Source organism: Sorex fumeus, unplaced genomic scaffold (genome assembly GCF_029834395.1).
Source record: "Sorex fumeus unplaced genomic scaffold, SorFum_2.1 ptg000098l, whole genome shotgun sequence".
NCBI lineage: Eukaryota > Metazoa > Chordata > Mammalia > Eulipotyphla > Soricidae > Sorex > Sorex fumeus.
In genome coordinates, this window is record NW_026606155.1 from 5817746 (window position 1) to 5832742 (window position 14997).

Sequence of the window (14997 nt, forward strand, 5' to 3'; positions counted from 1 at the left end):
CCAGAATTTAAAAAAACATTTATTAGTGAAACACCATGAGGTACAGTTGTAGTCTTACAAATTTTTCAGTTGGGTTTCAGTTATACAATGATCGAGTACCCATTCGTTCACCAGTGCCCATTCTCCACCACCACTAATCCCAGTATCCCTCCCACCCCACATCCCCCATCCCAGAATTTAACAAAATTCCAGAATTTAACACAAAAAGGGAATAAGATATATGATAAAGGTAGAATTAAGTTGGGAGTAATTGCAGCCGTAAGGATTAAAATCACGCCACAGAGGAAAGCTGAAGAGCATTATGCTGAGTGAAGTTAGCAGAGGAACCTCTGGGAAGGGGCAGGCACAGGATGATGGCTCTCATAGGAGGGACATAAAGAAAGGCAATGGTGGAATAATGAACGCCCAAAGACAATGGGAACTAGAGCTAGAGACTGGTGTTCAGCAGAAACCATGCCACATGATGGGGGTGGGGAATGACTATGGTGGAGGGAAGCTTTCAACCAGAGAGGGAGGTGGTGCTGGAAGGTGGTAGAAGATTAAGTATGATGAATGCAATCTTTCTATGTCTGTCCCTCTCTTTCTGACTCATTTCACTTAGCACGATATTTTCCATTGTAGTATCACTTGTATGTAAATTTCATGACTTCATCTTTTCTAACAGCTGCATAGTACTCCATTGTGTAGATATACCAAAGTTTCTTTAACCAGTCATCTGTTCTCAGGCACTGTTTTTTTTTTCCAGATTTTGGCAATTGTGGCACTAGTGGAGGGATGGGTACTCAATCATTGTATAACTGAAACCCATGCACAAAAATCTGTAAGTCTACAATTGTACCTCATGGTGTTTCACTAATAAAAAAAATAATAAAAAGGTTAAGTATGAAACCCTATCAATAACAGTAATATAAGTCACCGTGGGGAAAAAAAATAATAATAGAAGTTCACCTCCTAGAGGCAGACTGGTGGGTGGGAGGCAAATGGGACAGGGAGGAATTGGTAGAAGGAAGTGGTCACTGTGAAGGGATCTGTGTTGAAACATTGTATGCCTGAAACCCAACCATGAGTGGCTGGATCAATAACACAGCTGGTAGGGTGTTTGCCTTGCATGTGGTTGACTCCCAGCATCCCATATGGTACCCTGAGCAACACCGGGAGTGATACCTGAGTGCATCTCCGGGTGTGACCCAAAAGAAAAAAAAATTCATGAATAATTTTGTTACTTCACAGTGACTACCAAAAAAAAAAAAACCCAATAACAATAACAACAAAAACCCAAAACAGAATTCTGCAGAAAGTAGAGTGAGTACCTTTAAAATTGCTACAATAAAACAGTTGTTAGCAATGAATTTTACATTTACCTGAAAGATTCCTTACAAATGAAGACAAAGCAAAAACATTTTAAAAGGTTATAATGCACTGGTCTCTACTAAGGAAATTTAAAAGATATCCTTGAACAGAAGGAAGATTACTCCAAATCGAAGCTCATAAGTGTAGGATTTAAAAATTAAAAAATTAAAAAATCGTAAATTTAGGGGCTGGAGCAATAGCACAGCGGGTAGGGTGTTTGCCTCACACACAGCCGACCCAGGTTTGATTCCCAGCATCCCATATAGTCCCTTGAGCACTGCCGGAGTAATTCCTGAGTGCCGAGCTAGGAGTAACCCCTGTGCATCGCCAGGTGTGACCCCCACAAAAAAATTGTAAATTTGGAATATTAAGTTAAATTTTTTTTCTTAAATTTTTATTATTGAAACACCATGAGGTACAGTTGTAGACTTACAAATTTTTGTGCTTGGGTTTCATTTATACAATGATTGAATACCCATCTCTCCACCAGTGCCCATTCTCCACCACCACCAGTCCCAGTATCCCTCCCAACCCCCATCATCCCATCCCACCCTACCGCTGTGGCAGGGCATGCATTCCCTTTTGTTATTTCTCTCCTTTTGAGTTCTGGGTGGGGAGGAGACTGGCTTAAGTTAAATTTTTAAAGATTCTGGTACTGTACAGGAAGTGATACATTATTTTATATTAGCTATGACTAAGGAAAGGATTCATATTTTAAAATTGGAAGTCTTTTAAAAATGCTAAAGAGTGTGTAAGTAATAAGCTAAGAGAGGGGAAAATAGAATTATAAATACTCAAACACTCAAAACACTCTACTCCTGTTGTTCATCAATTTGCTCGAGCAGGACCAGTAATGTCTCCTTTTTGAGACTTGTTGTTACTGTGTTTAGCATATTGAATACGTCACGGGTAGCTTGCCAGGCTTTGCCGTGCAGGCAAGATACTCTCGGTAGCTTGCCAGGATCTCAGAGGGGTGGAGGAATCGAACCCGGCTCAGCCAGGCTGGCTGCGCGCACGGCAAATGCCCTACCGCTGTGCTATCGCTCCAGCCCTATAAATACTAGGGTAATTCAAAATTAAGTGGTAAAGGGGAGAAAACATCCTGGAATGGGAAGAACAAATAAAAAGCAGTAGGAAAACATGATTCACTTTGTGTATAATAGGTACATATATTTGTAGACAGAAAAAATATATAAGCTGTTAAATAGAAACAGACTGCATAATTAAGAGTCAAAGATCAGATTGGATTAAAAATACTTATACCCACTTAACAAAACATAATCTAGTTACAAAGATACAGAGGAGCTGAACATGAGGATGCAAGATTTCACACTGTGCAAACAGTAACCAAAAGAAAGATTTTTAAAGATGTTATACTCTCTCGGATAAAGTAGACTGTAAGGAACCTATTAGAGATGAGGAGAGTTTTAGGTCATAATTTTTCAAAGGACGTAATTTGCTGGGGAAACATACTTATAAATTGTTCTTGAATAGAACATTCAAAGAGAGGTATTCAGTTTATAAAACTCGGGAAAAAGCCCCAACAAGTTAGCAAAACTGATCTAACTGTAAAATCATGCACTTAACAAATATAAAATAAAGGCAACCCTTGTTGTATTGTATTTGCTTTATTGTACTTTGAATATATTGCATTTTTATAGATTGAAAGCTTGTGGCAACCCTGTGCTTAGCAAGTGTATTGGCACTGTTTTCTAACAACATATGTTCACATTGTGTCTGTCACATTTAATTAGGTCCATGTACATTGTTTTTTTAGACATAACACTGTTGCACATTTAATAGCCTTCAGTATGGTGTAAACACAACTTTTCTATGTACTGGGAAACCAAGAAAGTCATGTGACTTGCTTAATTAGTTTATTCACTTGATTGTGTGTGGTCTGTAATTGAACCCATAATATCTCCACTGATGATTATGCACATTTCTTTCTATATAAGATGATCACTTGGGGGAGTGTGTTTCGGGGCCACCCCTGTGCTCCGGGCTTTCTCCTGGCTCTGTACTCAGGGATCACTTATAGAACATAGGACACAGGGAACCATAGATAGAGACAAGTATTGAACCTGTGTCAACTGTACGCAAGACAAGTGCTCTTCCTGTTGTATTATCTCCCCAGACTCCTCTTGAAAAATATTTTTCATTGAGGTATCATGTTGACAGTAGCATTAATATAGTATCAGTTCTGTTGTTTTATGGTTACAATGTTGCAATCACACCCAATCTCCAGGGTATCAGGATTCTTCCACCACAGTCTCAAGGTGCCTCCTCCCTTAGTTCTCAGTCCTGTTGGTAATATTTCAGGGGTTGTTTCTACTTGGCATTGACTATCCCATGTTTTGTTTCCTTATATCCCATATGTGTGTGAGATAATCTCATTTTTGTCATTTTTCTTTGACATACTTCACTCAGATGCTGAATTGTAGTTTCATCATACTTCCTTGCTCTGTAGTATATCCTTGCCACTGAGGATACCCAGTACACTTTACTCATCCACTCATCTGCTGTTGGGTATTTGGGCTGTTTCCAGATCATGGTTCTTGTGTTCTTGTGGATAGTGCTGCAGTGAGCATAGATGTGCGTATGTTCTGATGGTTTGTGCACTCACTTTTTCCAGATTGGTTATATATCAAGTCATTAAGCAACTTGACAAGTTTCCTAAGTTGGTATCAGAGTATATTTGCAAACCACAGTAACATTAAACAAGAATTAAAAATTGGAAAGATGAAATAATTCTTCTCCCTGTACAAAGTATGCACTCCTGGGTCAAGAAAAATAAAAATTAGATATTTAAAAATGAAGAAAACATGACCTAAAACCTGTGGAATGCTACTAAAGTTATACTTAGAGGGACACTCGTAGCCTCAAATACAGACAATTGAAAAGAAAAGAGGCTTAAAAATAAATAACGTAAAACTTTTAAGAGGGTTGGGGCTGGAGAGATAGTATAGCAGATAAGGTGCTTGTCTGGCACGAGGCCATCCTGGGTTCAATCCCCGGCATCCCATATGGTCCCCGAGCACTGCCAGGAGTAATTCCTGAGTGCAGAGCCAGGAGTAACCCCCTGAGCATCGCTGGGCTGGCAAACAGAACAAAACAAAACCCAAAAAACAAACAAACATAAAACCCAAACAAACAAAAGAATTTTAAGAAGGTAAAAAGGGACAAGATAAGGCTTGGATTTAGCTGCTTGAATCACATGATCCCCCAAGCACCTTCCACATTAAAAATTTTAAAGGGTAGGATGAAGTCAGTAATAAAAATAAGAGGAGAAACAATAAAATGGAAAACAGACAACCCCCCCTTTTGAGTAGCCATAGGACCAAAGAATTGATAAATTATTTTTAATGTCACTAATCAGCACAAATCACATGGAATTAATATCAGGTTGAAAGAGAAGGCAACACTACATCTAAAAGCTAATAAGGGAATATGATGAATAACTTGATTAATATACCTATATACACACATAAAAATATATGCACATTATATGCATATATACATGCATATATATACATGTACTACATCTAAAAGCTAGTAAAGGAAGATGATGAATAAATTAATATACATAGCACTGTAGCACTGTCCTCCCGTTGTTCATTGAGTTGCTCGAGCGGGCCCAGTAACGTCTCCAATGTGATATACACAAAATATATACACATATATGTATACATACATATGTACACATGTATATGCATACATATGTATATACATACATATGATTTGGATATTTTTTAAGTGCAGGGGCTGAAGAGATTTTACAAGCTTTCCTTGTAGCAGACCCCAGTTTGATCCCTGGCACTACATATGGTTCCCAACCACCACTAAGAGTTACCCCTCAGTGCCACCAGATGTGCCCCCAAAATAAAATTAAAATAAAAAATGTAAATGCCACTTATTATAACGGACATTGGAGGAATAACTCTGAGTAGCTATTTGTTCATAGGAATAAGAAATAAAGAACCTCAGCACAAAAAAACCTTCAGACCCAGATGGCTTTTCTGTTGAATTCATTAAATATTTAAGAAAGAAATAACACATATTTTCCACAAACTTTTCCAGATAATAGAAATAGAAGAACACTGCTGACATTTTTAAAGAGGCCAGCAGAATTTTGATATTGAAACTGACATAAGAAATGAAAATTCCAGGCCAATTTCAGTCCTGAATATAGATTTAAATAGCCTAAACGAAATATTAGCAAGGGGAATCCAGCAATAAATTACTGCATCATGATCAAATTGGTCCTCTTCCAGACATCCAAGGTTAAGGTAATATATTTGAAAATCAGTCCATGGAACTCAGTATATTAATAGAACAGAGAGAAAAAATCATACAATCTCCATAAATTTAGAAAATATATGATGTATTTCCAACATTCATTCACATTGTGTGTGTGTGTGAGAGAGAGAGAGAGAGAGAGAGAGAGAATACTTAGCAGAGAAATAAATAAGGAAGTTTTCTTACTTTAAGAAAGGTAACCCCAAATAAAATGACTTTTAGCTTGGTTTTAACCCACAGTAAGTTTTCTAGGAACGAAACTGCTGTGTGAATGAGGAGAGACCCTTCTTTCTTTGCTAGGAAATGCTACCAAGGATTGTTTTCTGTCTTGGGAATGCAGCTGATTAAGTTAGCCACACATCTATTAGAACACGGGTGTCAGAGTAAGATCCCGGGATTGCTCCACGTGAACCTGAACACATGGACCAACAGCAACAGAAGATTTGAGACTCCTTTGAGACTCCTTGTATTTTATTTTATTTTAATTTTTTATCGGCAGAGTCTGGCAAACTCCCCGTGGCGTACCCAATATGGTAAATACCAGTAACAGTGATGGGTCTCATTCTCCTAAAGAGCCTTGAATATAATCTCAGGGCTAGGATGAAGGAGACGTTACTGGGGCCTGCTTGAGGCAGTTGACGAATAACAGGATGGTCATGATTTGTGATTATTTTTTATTGAATCATCATGAAATACACCATCACAAAGCTATTCGTGATTGGGTTTCAGTCATACAATGTTCCAATACGCATCCCTCCACCAGTGTACATTTCCCACCACTAATATTCCCAGTTCCCCTCCCTCCCCCCGCCACCAGTCCTCCCCACCCCGCTTCTGCGTCTGTGGCAGGCATCTTTCTTCTTGCTTCCTTTCAGCAGACTTTAAATCACATGCACCGTTATTAAACTGGCAGAGATGAATGAAATGAATGGATCTCATTGAATTTCATTAATAAAGATTCTTTTTAAAAATATACACACCATTAAAAAGTAGGAAATAGAACTTAGGGTGTAGCTCAGTGGTACAGACTTTGCATGGGTGAAGCCCTCAGCTTAATACCATGCACACATAAACACATACACACACACACACACACACACACACACACACAACTTGTATGACTGAATAAAATGTTAAAACATTCTCTTCTAAAGCAGGGAAAGGGCAAATATACCAGCTCTCCCTGCTCTATACACCATTGCATAGCAGAGACTAACTCCTAAGGAATGCAGAGTAGCACCAGAGCAAACAAAGCATCAGCATTCAAACTAATATATGAGCTTAAGATCTCACTTGTGCCTCATTCGTGCCTCTCATGTTTGAGGTCCTGGGTTCGATCCTTGATAACACACACACACACACACACACACACACACACACACATTATTGAGAGGCTACATGTTTATGGGAGATACTTGTTTAATTAGTGGGAGGTTAAAATGTTTATGTTTGTAGAAAGTAAAAATAAACAGCTTGCTAGATACAAGGCAAATAAGACAAAGTAAACTGCATTTCAGCATATTGCTAATAAATGGATTAATTCTAATAAATTGCATTAGAATCTGTCACTGTCACTGTCCTCCCGTTCGTCGATTTGCTCGAGCGGGCCCAGTGACGTCTCCATTGTGACAATTGTTAACTGTATTTGGCATATCGAATACGTCACGGGTAGCTTGCCAGGCTTTGCTGTGCGAGTGAGATACTCTCGGTATCTCCAAGAGGGACGGAGGAATCGAACTCAGGTCGGCCATGTTATCCGCTTGCAAGGCAAACGCCTTACCCACTCTGCTATCGCTCCAGCCCTGCATTAGAATATATAATAAAAAGTATTTATTTAAATTGCGATTTGGGGGGTCATACCAGGTTGTGCTCAGGGCTTACTCCAGGGATCACGTCTGGCTATGCTTAGGAGACCAAATAGGAAGTTGGGGATTGAACAGCTACTTTTCCCACTGGCCTATCCCTCCAGCCCAAGGGCCAGTTGTTTGTTTAAGCTGTCCATTAATCTCAAGGTGATATATATTCAGAGCAGTCACTATCAAAAATCCCAAGAGGCGTGTTTGTGGAAATCAATAAGCTGACCCTAAACGGTACATGGAAATACACAGTACCACTGACAGCCAAGAAGCTCTTGAAGGAAAGAGAGGGAAAAGGACAGGCTCTACGAACCACTAAACTTTATTGTTGTGTAATGTTCAGTATGGGCTGGAGCGATAGCACAGCTGTAGGGTGTTTGCCTTGCACACAGCCAGCCTGGCTGAAATGGGTTTGATTCCTTCGCCCCTCTCGGAGAGCCTGGCAAGCTGCTGAGAGTATCTCTTCCACAAGGCAAAGCCTGACAAGCTACCCGTAATGTATTCAATATGCCAAAACACAGTAACAACAAGTCTCAAGATGGAGATATTACTGGGCCTGCTCAAGCAAACAATGAACAACAGGAGGACAGTGACAGTGACAGTGAATGTTCAGTGTAGCCTTGGTGCAGGATAGATGATTAGGCAAAGAAGAATGCAAAAAAGAAAAAGTATATATACAGACACTTTATCATGGCAAAGATAGCACTGGAGCATTCTGGAGTCAGGACTGCCCCCCTCCCCTTTTTTTAAGCAAATAGAATCCTGTAATAATTGGATTTCAGTCGAGAAAAATCATAAAACTTGGGCTGGAGAGATAGTACCAAGGTAAGGCATTTACCTTGCACACAGCTGACACCAGTTTGAATCCCCAACACCATGTATGGTTCCTCCAAGACCCTTGAGCACAGAGGACCAGTAATCCCCCAAAAGAAAAACAACCAAACTCAGCCTAAACTTACCCTTTATAACAAAACTCATTCCAGGTGAATTCAATATCTAAATGTAAAAGGCTATAGAACATATAGATGATAATGTAGGAAAATATTTTCATAATTTTGGCAAGAATTGTATTCTAGAGACTGGAGGGGGAGTGCAGTGGATAGGACACTTGCCTTGCACCCGCCTACCTGGGTTTGATCCCCATATTTTCTCTCAAGCACTGTCAGGAGTAATTCCTGAGTGTAAAGCCAAGAGTAACCCCTGAGCATTGCTGGGTTGCCTCAAAAAAGAAAAAAAAGAATTGTGCAATATTAAAATTAAGAACTTAGGCTTATTGAAAGACTTGAAAGAATCAGAGGCAAGTTAGAGGTATTTGCAATATTTATAAGCTACAAAGGGCTTATGGGAAGAGTGTATAAAGAATTACTACAAATCAAAGAAAGGCAAAATAGAAAAATGGGTAGTTGTCTTAAATAGGAGCTTCACAAATGAAGGTCCTTATCCCCCAAAAAAGGCAGGGGGTGAGGGGTGGGGAAAGTGTTTAGCATCATAAGTCTAAAAAAGAGAAATCACACACACACACACACACACACACACATATACACCCACGATCATAATCATCCTGTTGTTCGTCGATTGCCTTGAGCAGGCACCAGTAACATCTCCTTCGTCCTAGCCCTGAGATTCTAAAAAGTGCCACATTCAAGACTCTTTCAGGGTTAGGAGAATGAGACCCATCATTGTTACTGGTATTTGGCATATTGGGTACACCACGGAGAGTTTGCCAGACTTTGCTGTGTGGGCAGGTTATATTCGGTAGCCTGCCAGGTTCTCCAGAGTAAGAACTAGATAAGATGTCTTCCGGGAGCTGGGTTTTATAGTCTCTGGGTCTTGGCCGTTGATGGGATTACACAGCACCAGGGGGCAGTTGGTTGGTGTGACCTCTGTCTACTGGAAGATGGAGGATCTGGATAGAGGATGCTCAACCCCGATCCGGGCCGGCTTGGAGATCTCAGCCTCGGGACCCGCATGCCTTTGTTCCTCTGCTGGTACCTTCATGTGTGTGGAGAGTGGTCTCAGCATGGTTGTGGCTGGTTCCAGAGGTCTACGGCTGTTGGGGCTCTGCTCAGGGCAGGGAGGGAAACTCAACCCGCCCCCCCCTCCAAGGGGCTTCAGCGAGGACAGCCAGGTGCAGGGGCAGGAGACTCTGCACCTTTCTCTTCCAGGAGCTGGGTTTTATAGTCTCACCTGTGGCATTTTTTTCTTCCACAAATTTTTGCTTTATTTATTGTATTCCTAGGACCACAGCAAAATATATTCCCATTCCTAGAAGTCAGGCCTTGACCCATGGCATTTTTACTGTAAAGTCTAAAAGATACAGGAGAAACCTCCACCTTCAAGAGAAGGTGGATTTGGAGAAGCATAGGTTCTCATATATGAGAGACCAGTGGACTTTCTGTGGCATACTCACTGTGGGGCTGACTGCTGGCTTACTTACTGGCATCAGCCAATAAATTCTACTATGGCATCTTCTGTTTGCAGTGCTACTCTGCTGTAGAGTCAGTGGAAAAGTGAGTACATGTTTATCCAAAGAGCAGTGTTCCTAACAGCAGTATTCATAGAGGCTCCAGCCTGGAGACTACCAAATGTCTCTCAGGACACATGCACATACACTCATGTAAACTTTATGGTATTTTATATTCAAAAATCCTTATATCAATAAAACTATAGCTACCAACAACCTGAATGAATCTCATCGAGAACATCTAAAGGAAGACACACCTATTCACACACATTTGAACTTGGTAGGTACTAATCAGGAGGGAGAGTAACGAGAGTTTCATAAATGTCTACAAAGTTATTAGTGGATAAATACAGATATAGATTTTTGGGGGGGTTGGTGGTTACACCTAGCTGGTAGGTTACACCTACTCTTTGTCCAGGGATCTCTCCTGTTGGGGTTCAAAGAACCATATGTGACCCTGAGTGAGTCACATACAAGACAAGTGCCTTAAGCACCCATATTAGCTCTCCGTCCCATCTTTTTTTCAAGTTAAGTTTGTATTACAAAACTATGTTTTAAGGGGAAAAACTTAATATTTTTAATTAATTTTTATTAAAAACACTGATTTACAAAGCTGTTCGTTATACAGTTGTTTCACGCATTTAGTGTTCCAACACCCAGTGTGACCTTCCCTCTTCCAGTATCCTCAGTTTCCCTCCCAATCCCAGCCTGCCCCAGTTAGGAAATAATACATTTACTTTGTACTGCTTATTCCAACAAAACTTTAAGAAATGGAAAATAGAATGATCAGAAAATAAATCTGTAAGAGCCAACTTGTGATTACTATTTGATTTTGATCTATTTAAATAAGAAAATCAAAACTATTTAATATAATAAAATGCCTATTCTCATTTACATATGTAAGTTTTCAACTCTGGAATCTAAAGTATATTACATTAAATTTTATTTTGTACCTGGATCTCATTATTGTAATCATGTCTCACCTGTCATTAATAAAACCTTTGAAGCATTTCTGCGTTAATATATTGAGAAGTTTTATATTACTACTGCCTACATATGTAAATTTACCCCCTACAGTTCACTTATAAACACTGTGGTTTACAAAGTTGTCCATGATGATTTGTTACAGACATTCAATATTCCAACACCAATCCCACCACCGTTACACCTTCCCTCCACCATTGTCTCCAATTTAAGGGAAAGCATTTTAGCTAGTTTGATAAAGCTTGCTACCACATCCTGCCCTCCATCCGCCACCCAAGTAGCAGATCCAGTCTATTTCATCTCTGCTGTCACAATGGACAAAACTGCATCTTTTTTTATAGCTGAGTAGTATATTCCATCGCATATGGATTCCACAGCTTCTTTCTCCGTTCCTTTGTTGCATGGACCCTGGGCTTTCCAATATCTTGACTGCTGTAAAAATAATGCCCTGCTGAATATAGAATGCATCTGTTTTTTTGAATTAGTTCACTTGTGGTGTTCAGATAGATACCTGGATGGAATTGCTGGATCATTTTTTGAAATACAAGTATTTTAAACTATTTTCTATTAAGATGTAAGTTTTTTTTTTTTAATTATTATTTTGAGAAATCCATGCCTTTGTCCATAGAATTGGGACTAATTTCACACCAGTGGCATACAGGGGCCCCTCTTTCTCCACAACTTTTTTGGTACTTGCTGTTTTTGATTCAAAAAAGGTGTGAGGTAGCATTGCACTGTCGTTTTGATGTACATTTTCCTGATAAGTGAGCATGAACGTTTCTTCATGGACACATTGACCACTTATATGTCTTCTTAGATGAAGTATCCGCTCATCTCCTCCCCCATTGTTTTTGTGTCATGTTTTTATTCTTGGGTTTTGTGATCTCCTTCCTTGTTTTGGATATTAGCCCTTGTCCATAGTCAGATGTGTGGTGTGTGAATATATTCTTCCCACTAAATGAGATATTTTTTATTTTAATCTTAAGTTTCATTTGCTGTGAAGAAACTTTTACTTTTTATTTTCTTTTTGGGTCCATCTTCGATGCTCAGGGGTTAATCCTGGCTCTGCACTCAGGAATTATCCCTGATGGTGCTCAGGAGACCATATGGGATGCTGGGAATCGAACCTGGGTCGGCCACGTGCAAGGTAACGCCCTACCCACTCTACTATTGTTCTCACTCCTAAAGCTTTTTCATTTGGTGTGATCCCTTTTGTTGATCCTTGTTTTTGCTTCTCTTGCCAATGCAGTCAATTCTACACAGATAACACCAAAGAGATTTTCTATTTTCTCCATATTCAGGTCTTGGAAAGTTAAAAGATTCTAAGAATTTGCCCATTTCTTCTCAGTACTCCAACTTAGTGTAAAGCTATTGGTTGTCTCTTATCCTTTGTATTTCTGTGATATCTTTGATTATCTCCCTTTCATTTCTGGTCCCAGTAGTAGGGATTCCTCTCTTTTCCTCTTTAAGAATCTAAGTAAGGCTTTTAAGATACCTTTAGTCCTTTGAAGAACCAGCTCTTAGTTTCATTGATCTTTTGCAAAGTTTGAATTTTTATTTTTTTCTTCTTTCTACAAACTTTGGATTTCATTTGTTCTTCTTTTCCTGTGTACTTTAGGTATGAAGTTAGATTGTTTATTTGATATTTTTCCTTGTTTCCCAATGAGAATGGTGCTGGCAAAGTTCTATTTTTTGCCTCATTGATGATTGCATTGATATCTGTTTTTAAAACATTGAGCTGTACAGTTTGTTTTGTTTGTTTTTCTCTATGTTAAATTTTATAATTTAGTAAAGAAATCAATAAGGTACCTTACTACCATTTTCTAGATTTATAATCTTTTTAAAATATTGCCACTGACTTACTACTAGGCTATTTTAGAACTTTTACCCTTTCTTTCTTTTGAATTCACAATCTTCTATTATTATGTAAACACTGTTCAGTCTCACTAATGATATGTATCATTACAAATTCTTCTATATAGCTTTTAGGGTTTTTTTTTTCTTAATGAACATTGCCTTTTTTGATTAACAATAGCACAGTGGGTAGGGCGCTTGCCTTGCACTGTTTGCCTTGCACGCGGCTGACCCGGGCTTGATTCCTCCTTCCCTCTCAGCAATCTACCGAGAATATCCCGCCCGCAAAGGCAGAGCCTGGCAAGCTTCCTGTGGTGTATGTGATATGCCAGAAACAGTAACAACAAGTCTCACAGTGGAGACGTTACTGGTGCCTGCTTGAACAAATCGATGAACAATGAGAGGACAGTGCTACAGTATACAAAAACATATGCATTGCTCCTTTCCTCTCTCTTTTTCTCCCTTCCTTCGTTTTCTTTCTTGCTTTTCTTCCTCCTGAAAACTTCTTTTTTTTCTCTTTTTTTATTAGTGAAAAACCATGAGGTACTTGAAACTTCTTATCTCCCGTTTTATTTTAACTCTTTCTTTCTGATTGTTCCCCTGTCTTCCAGCATTATTGCACAATTGAATTTGGGTACTGGGCTGACTGATTAGATAATGTTCCGTCTTCATTTTTTTCCCCCCTGCTCTGGTGTGACTTGGTTGTAATACAGGCCTGTTCTGGAGTAGTTTTTGTGCAAACAGATCTTTTTCACCTGTCTCTTTTTCTGTTTCCATTTCCTAGGGTTCATGTTTTCTCCTGTTTTGGTTCGCTCTTTTTAGTGGGGCTCATCTGCTAACAGTTGGCTCAGCCTGAATAGGACTTAATCACCACGAGTATCTTTAGTCCACTTAGTCATGGTTTGGTTGGGCTTACAATTCTAGATTGCACATCCTCTTTCCTCTGTCTTTGGAAGAGGGAAGCAGTGAATTCATTTCAGACTTTTGTTGTCGCTACCAAGAAGTGCTATGCTATCTTGATTGTTCAGAGTTTCCTATAGGAACAGATTTTCTTTTCCTTTCTGGAAGCTTTTAGAATTTAAATTTTACTCCTGGTGTGAAATTCCATGATGCCATATATTTGTGGCATCTTGATGGCTGTTGCTAAGTGGTTTCAGGATAGAGGCCACCGCCATCTTGCAATTACAGACCAGCAGGAACTGGTCCCTAATGTTGGCTACAGGAATTGCCTCCACTGTTCTCTCCGGCAGATCCCAGCTGGGTGTGCTCTGTCTCTTCCTATCCTTATGCACTGGTGTCTGGGAATGTGACCCAGGCCTAAACTGGCTAGCTGTGGCCTCCCCTGGTGAGCAACCCAGAGACCATGCCCAGAGGTTAGTAGGGTTCTCACTCCTCTCTCTACCTCCTTTGTAATAGGAAAATTACTTAAACACAATCAGTTTTCTTTAACTCTCTTGAGGTTTATGTTTTCTGTTTTGTTTTGCACCACACCTGGCAGTGCTCCGGGCTTATCTCTGACTCTGTGCTCAGGGGTAACTCTGGGTGGTGCTTGGGAGACCCTATTTCATGCCAGAGATCAAACTGGGGTTGACCACATGTAAGGCAAGTGCCTTACCTTCCGTTCTTTCCCTCTGGCCCTCTCTTGAGATTTTTTTCTGTTTGTTTGTCTTTTGAGGGCCATGCTTGGCAGTGCTTGGGGGTTATTCCTGGCTCTGCATGCAGGAATCAACCCTGCGGTGCTTGCAGGGGACCATCTTGGATGGATGACTGGGATCAAACTTGGGTTGACTGGGTGTAGGGCCCTACCCACTGTACTATCACTCTGGCCCCTCTCTAAGGTTTTTATTTATTTATTTATTTATTTATTTATTTGGGGGGCACACTCAGCGATGCACAGGGGTTACTCCTGGCTCAGGCACTCAGAAGTTACTCCTGGCAGTGCTGAGGATATAGGATGCTGGGAATCAGACCCAGGTTGACCACATGCAAGGCAAATGCCCTACCCGTTGTGCTATCACTCCAGCCCCCTCTCTTAAGTTTTTAAATGAGACTTTTGACGTTTTTTTTTTTTGAAGTAATAAAACAGATTTTAATGGAAGGTTTTTGAAGGAAAGGAGGAAGAAAAAATGAGTGAGAGTAGCATGCTCAAGAGAGAGCGTGGACTTCTCCAAGGGTGGAGAGAGCCCCTAC

General features: G+C 39.9%; 1 protein-coding gene across 5 annotated transcripts in view; it reads left to right on the forward strand.

The window, feature by feature from the left end:
- Positions 1-14997, forward strand: part of FOXN3 (forkhead box N3) — a 422811-nt gene that overhangs the window by 23666 nt on the left and 384148 nt on the right. Inside the window, exon 1 of one of the 5 annotated variants that reach the window (XM_056133255.1) lies at positions 12082-12100. The exons of the other annotated variants lie outside the window; for them this stretch is intronic. The gene's annotated coding sequence lies outside the window, so the exon portion shown is untranslated. Of the gene's footprint in view, positions 1-12081; positions 12101-14997 lie in introns of those variants that run through there. 5 annotated transcript variants of the gene reach the window in all.